At 33.4% G+C, this 7,136-nt stretch overlaps 1 pseudogene across 1 annotated transcript; it reads left to right on the plus strand.

Annotated features, from left to right (window-relative positions):
• Positions 1-305: 305 nt before the first annotated feature.
• On the plus strand, positions 306-3,809 carry LOC145614670 (F-box/kelch-repeat protein At3g61590 pseudogene; annotated as a pseudogene). Its single transcript, XR_014107135.1, has 2 exons — positions 306-791; positions 1,799-3,809. The product of XR_014107135.1 is annotated as an F-box/kelch-repeat protein At3g61590 pseudogene (transcript).
• Positions 3,810-7,136: the final 3,327 nt, after the last annotated feature.

Raw genomic sequence — 7,136 nt, forward strand, 5'->3', positions numbered from 1 at the left:
TGCCTTAAACATTGGTACGTAAACTAGACTAGACTAATGGAAAAAAAGTGATCAGCTATGACACAATTCGAAAAACAGAATGAAATACGAACTCATATCAGGGGATGCTCGAATGAGCGCAAGACTGCATTATTTTATTACTCGTAAGTTATTTATTTAATCTAGTTTTACAAAATTAAGATAAATGGACAAAAAAATGGATACATACAATTGGTTTCCTCCCAATTATAAAAAAAACCATAAAAGGCTCACATATCTAGAGTTAAAACTTGTAACTTGAAATACAACACACAAGACACAAACACCACCCTTTTCTTTCTTTCAATATTTCTCTCTCCTCAATTTTCACTTGGTTGGTTTTGGTGTGTTGGTTTTTGGTGTGTGAGCACCAAAACCGCCTTTCCCGTTGCATTCTATATTACGCCTCTCGGTTTTTTTTTTGGTTCATCTCAATTCTTTCAACCTATAAAAATTAACCAAATTTCTCAATTCAAAAAACGCCAATAACCCACAATTTTCTCTCTCTTCTTCATCCTTCTTTTAACAGAGACAAATTTTCGTCTTTGTTTTATTTTATTTTTCCTGGTAATTTTTCACTTTTAACCATTTCAATTTCTTTTAAATTTCCTACATTTTCTTCCTAAATAACCCCCATTTGCTTGTTTCCTCTGTTAAATCTGGTAAATCTAGGTGTACCCATTACATAAGAATTCTTGTCTGTGTTCTTGAGCTTCGGGAAAATAAATTATAAATTCAAAAAATTAAAAAAATAGCTCAATTTTCCCATCAAGGTATTGTCTTTTTCTTGTAATTTAAAATCCATTCCATTTTATTATTCTGGGATTTGTTTGTTACTGTTCATTATTTTCCAATTTTTGGGTGGTATTGATTTTTTTTATTTTTATTTTTGTTTATAATAATGTTGTTGAATCGTATTTTTTGGCTTGATTAAACATGTTGAACAGTTATTTCATTGAGATTTATGGTGATTTATTATTTGATTTGCTATTAGCTTAATACTCTAATTATTTGTTAGTTATACCTAACATTTTATGGTTATTGTTATTATTCAACTATCATTTTGTGGAGGTTCAATTTTGGGTTTCTATGTTTAGAAGTTCAAAGTTTGTAGCTTTTTCAAGAAATTAATTGTGATTTTTAGTTTAATGTGGGATAATTGAAGTTTTGAATGTGTCCACCTGATATATTCTAGATATTTGGGTTTTTTAATGCTGAGATTAGCTTTTAGCTTTCATAATTTTTGTTGGTTTTGTTTGAACAATCTATATATTCTGGAAATATAGTTCAAATTCTGAGTTTTGCCTGATTATTATCTCACTGCATAAATATATGCATTTGTTATTGTAAATGCTACATAGTTGTATGCTGCAAAGAGGATTCCCTGGCACTTTAGTGATTCAACTTCAGCTGCATATTATTGTTATTGCTGCTGTTGGATGCTTATTGAGCATTATGGTAGGTTAAAAAAAACCCGAAAACTCAATTACCGAGATCATTGATTTGATTTCAATTTCGTTTTTGTTACACTTTTCTAAGGATTTCAAGAGTATGGTGGAGTTGTCTTGAGAGCTGTTGCAGATTTGCAGAGCTTTTGAAATTCATGTAATTGGCAGTTTGGATTTTGGAATGGTAGTATTGATTTTTTTGTGGTTTAGTTGATATGTTTAGGTGAATCCTGTTTAAAATTTAATATTGTTGTTGCTGTGTGTTTGTGATTGCTGGTATGTTTTCTGTTTATAGGTGAAATGAAATCAATGTGAGACTGTTTTTTGTGCAGACACTTTTATCCCAACTATGGATGGAAGGGATACATGGGTTAGCCATTATCACTATGGTTCTGTATTAAACCCTGTCAAATTCGATTCCTTTTCCGATGTTGATGATGAGGTAAACAAAGACATAGTGTCTGTGGACTCGATTCTTCCAGATGACTTGTTGGAGAGGATTCTGGCCTATCTACCTATTGCCAGCATTTTTAGAGCTGGTTGTGTTTGCAAGAGATGGAACGATATAGTGACTTCAAAACGTTTTTTGTGGAATTTTTCTGTCCATGTTCTATCACATAAGCCCTGGTATTTCATGTTTATCAGCACTGATGAATCTTTTGGGTATTCCTATGATCCTGGCCTTAAAAAGTGGTATAGCATTGACCTGCCTTACTTTGTTACCTCTAATTGGTTCGTTGCTTCCTCTTTCGGCCTTGTTTGCTTCATGAACAATGATAGCAGAAGTGAGCTCCATGTTTACAACCCCATCACCAAATGCAGCAAGAGGATCATGGAGCCTCCAGGCATTAAATTCTCTGATTATACCGCCCTCACAATATCCGTTGATAGGACATCTCACCACTACAATGTCTCGATTGTGAAATCGAAACAAGTACCAGACAACTTCTACCAATGGGATCTCTCCATTCATATTTATAGCTCAGAAACAATGATGTGGGTGACTCCACTCACGGAAGTTTTAAACGGGTGGAGAGCTGGTGATGAGTGTGTGATTTGTGACGGTGTTCTCTACTTCTTGCTCTACTCTACTGGTGGTGGAATGCCTGATAAACGCCATGGCTTGATCAAGTACAATCTCTCAAGTCGCTCACCCCGTGGCTTGTTGATGAGGAATTTTATCCCAGCCCCTTGCCCTTTAACGTGTGGCCGATTGATGAACCTCAAGGAGAAGTTGGTGATGGTTGGAGGGATTGGGAAACAGGATCGCTCTGACATAATCAAAGGGATAGGGATTTGGGTCTTAAACGGAAACGAATGGCAAGATGTTGCTCGGATGCCACACAAGTACTTTCAAGGTTTTGGAGAGTTCGATGATGTATTCGCTAGTAGCGGAACAGATGATCTGATATACATCCAGAGCTTTGGTGCACCAGCCTTGCTTTTGTTTGACATGAACCTAAGGCAATGGAAATGGTCACAGAAATGTCCTGTTACAAAGAGGTTCCCTCTTCAGCTTTTCAATGGTTTTTGCTTTGAACCTAGGCTTGAAGTTTCTCCTTAATGTTGGGGAACTTTAGTTATTTGCTTTTATTACTACTAGTATCTCTCAACCCCACAAAAAAAAAACCTGTTTTTCATTTGTCATTTGGTTATGATAACATCTATCTTTCAGAACAGTGCACAACAAAACATACCAGCTGGAAAAATGGCTGCATCCAAAGAAAAAAAAGAAAACCATTTATTTACTTTCTAATCTTTTTGCAATCAACAGCTGAGCTCAAGTACAAGTTCTGATCACCTAGGGATTGAAAATTCAAAAAAAAAAAGAGTAAAAATTTTCACTTTTTTCTTTTATTAATTGTGTCCTTTTGTGTTTGTGCCATAAGTATAACAACAAATTGGTTGTTTTTATACAGTGCAGCAGACAAAATTGTCCTAGTTTTTATTTTTTTTTCATTAATGAAGAAGACATTATTTTTTTGAGTAATATATATAGTATGAAATACTATGTTTGTTGTATACAAAAATTTATGATTATATAGGTTGTCCTTTTATGTTTTGGTTGGTTGTGAGCAAAAATTTGAGTTGATTTTGCTGGTAATGGTAGAAAATATGTTTGTCTTGAGGGAAAAAGGTGGTAATATTTGTAGCTAATGCTTAGCTAGTTTCAGCAATCTTTGGAAGCCCCAAATCCAAGATTTTGAAAGGTGGTGCAACTGCCTTGAGATGGGTTTTTGGGGATTGAAGTTTCTTTATTTTTTGGGGGGTTTTGTCTTTCCTAGGTAGGGGAAAGGGACTTTAAAGTCAATATAATGGAATGGCCCTCCATGCCTATCTAGTTTTTACTTGCATTTCTTAGCATCAATTATTATGTCTTTGAATAAAGTTCATATACAACTATGCATACAACATAGTTGTTGGCTGAATTGTAGGTCTCCAAATGAAAGTTTCCAATTATTACTATTCCTTCATCCATTTGGGGTTTTAGCCTTTTAGGTCCCGGTTTGTTAATTAGCTGGTTTTATCGGTTTGTAAAAAAAATGTTTTTGGTAAAATTAGCTGATAATTTGTAGCTATTTGTTATTTGAACATGTGAAATGACAAATACGGAGTACAAATAAGCACTAGAATAAGGTAACGAGGGTAGTATGGGTGTAATAAGTTATCATTTAGCTAAAATTTCACACCCAGCTAACCTAAAAAGTTCCATTTTCCCCAATGTTTACAACACAACACACTTGTTAACATCAGCTCATTTTATTTCAAATTCTCTTTACCAAACAAAGCCCTATTTGAACATTGTCGATTCTGGTTACACTGTCAATGTGACTATCAAAGTTGAATGAAGTAATATACCGTATGAATTACAACTCTATTGTATCAAAATTGTAGAATGGCAAATGTCAATCTACAACAACTTTAGCCTTCCAATGATCTTAACCTACGAAGTAATAAAACAACAAACCTAATGTCATCATAAATTCAAAACAATAAATAAATTGATGACTATAGTATATACTTCTTTAATTGAATCCTCACTTTGTTGGAATGTAGAATGTTGATGGTACAAGTGTACAACCTTTTTCTTCTTTATTAATTGTTTTTTGGGTAATGTTTGATTAGTGTAATTAGGACTAGGACCACAAACACCCTATAGTAGTGGGGAGATTGGGAATGCATGCCATTCCTCTTTTCCACTTTCTATTAACATATTCATGTCAGTTGGGAGATGTCTATACCTTAAGGCATGTGCCCTTCTTTTAATTATTTGTTAAAATAATTTATTTTAAAATCTAAAAATATTAAAAACAATAAAAGTGCTAGTTCTAATGTTGTGGCCTTTAAATTGTAGGGTAATGTCCCAAATATGCAAGCTGAGGTGTTTTCTGGCAATGTTAAGTTGCTATTTAGGGTTAATATTGCCTCCCCTACAATCATCTAAGGCTGCTATACATTTTGCCTTTTGTTATTAAGGCCCTGTGGTCCTTTTAATCATGTGAATGTCTGTCTTTTATAAATAGTACCTAGGTTTTTTAGGCAACTATCAATGGTTATCACCCTTTGGTTATGTCATGCTCGGTTTGCTATATATGCACCGTGGATTTAGAAATTTTGAAATGGAAATCGAAATTATTGAGTACTCTTATTAACATAACAAATTTTCTACATTTAAAATGTGTTCGATAAATGGTTTTTTGTTGGTTTTTTCACTGTATTTTGACTTTAACAATAGTTTTTTTTTAATATGATTCAGTAGTCCAAGGATATGTTTTGTAATTTGGCTTTATTATTTGGCTAAAAAACTATAAGACTAAACTTTTGTCTACAGAGCTTTGTCTTTCATTATGGTAATTACCTTTTTATCTTTTATTACAAAAGATAATGAAATATCAATGTCATTAATTGTCATTTTATATGAAACATAACTTTATCAAATACATATGGATTAAAAGCCAACCGTCAAGGTATGTTCTCTTCAGCTTCAGTTTAGTTTAGTTATGTTCCTAATATACTCCTCTCATAAAATATCCAGTTCAGCTCCAATCAGTTCAGTTTAGTTCAGCTCCAATCAGTTCAGTTTAGTTCAGCTCACTTCAATAAATTTGAATAGACCCTAACATGAAAAACCAAAACAAACATAGTCAAACCAGCCAAGAGATGCAAAACAATTAAACAAGGCCTAAATTTAGGTGGATAATGAAAAACCTTTTTATTTATTTATTTATTTATAATTTCAGAAGTCCAAACCTAAAAGCACCTTTTCCCTCGTTTTTTATAGTTCGTTTCTAGATGAGGCAAATATTAAGAATTTTGAAAAGGGAAGAGATAGAAATTTTTTTTTTTCACCTATGGGTTATGGGTAGATGCCAGAAGTTAAATTCCAACAACCCAAGTTACCCAATTTTCACCTCTTATTACTCCAAATAAAAAAATATTTAATTCCAAAATTTTATGGGCCTGACTATATCAGAAGTTCTAAAATTAGCATCCAAAATCCAAATCTAGATCTTGCAATAATTAGATTCAAGAACTAGTTCACAAAGACAATGTTGCTTTTAGGCCACAAAATCACGTGTTTAAGTGGTCATGTTAGCCTGTTTAGAGTAGATTCTCCTTGTTTGATTTGGTAGAATTGGCTAATTTAGTCAATTGGCATAATTAGCAATTTATACAAATGTTTGATGTTAGTCCTACAAATCAAATGTTCATACCCGAATCCCTCAAATCACAATCAATTTTGCTACAAAGCCTAGAATTCTCTAATCCCTTATTCCCTTTACTTAAATTTTCAAATTAGGAAAATAAAAAATTTACCTTGCAATAAAAAATAAAAATAAAAAGAAAGAAAAAGGAAAGCAACTTCAAATCAAGTCATAAAGGGAAAGAGTAACCAAATGAATATTTATATATCAATCAAATCAGGACTCACTATATTCATTTGTTGAAAGTTTGACTCAAATAATCATTTGGTTAAAACAAAATGACATTGATATTATATAATGAAGTGTACTTAAAAATAATGTATTAACTTTTAAGATAGATCTTATTAGTTTCATAATATAATACACGAAATGACGAAATCGGAGCGATTTAGGAGATGTCGGGAGCTGGTGATGGAATTTCACGTAACACTACGGGATGAATTTCGGGATCATATAATATTGTGTGGAGTGTGGACCCATATATGACCATTATCCGGCAACGTAAAGGCCCCGTGAGAGCTTATAGCCAATACAATAGACATATACGAAAATGGGTAAAATGACCAATTAAAGGCAAATTGGATGGTTCCACCCACCCAATTAAACTCTCGGAGGGTATTAGGGACCATAGTAAACATCTCGTCAATTTTTATTTCCGGACGAAAAAAGGTCAAAAAATTACAAAATTCAAGGCTATATAAATATATAATCCACAATTTTTGAGTAATTTTTGAGGTTCGAGCCCGGTGGCAAAAAGTGTTGAGACCCTAAAGCTGTCAAAAACTGACCCCATCCGAGGACCCGACTTAACCGACAATGATCTGAACTCAGCCTGTACTTGAACAATGGGGTGGATAATAGCCTTCAATTTTGCCACTCTTCGTCACCGTGTCCCGAAACCTCATATTTCCTCAAAAAGCATGGATTATAGCCTTCGATTTTGTAATTTTTAACCTTTTTCGCC

The sequence above is a fragment of the Chenopodium album genome, chromosome 25 (assembly GCF_948465745.1).
Source record: "Chenopodium album chromosome 25, dcCheAlbu1.1, whole genome shotgun sequence".
Classification (NCBI taxonomy): Eukaryota; Viridiplantae; Streptophyta; class Magnoliopsida; order Caryophyllales; family Amaranthaceae; genus Chenopodium; species Chenopodium album.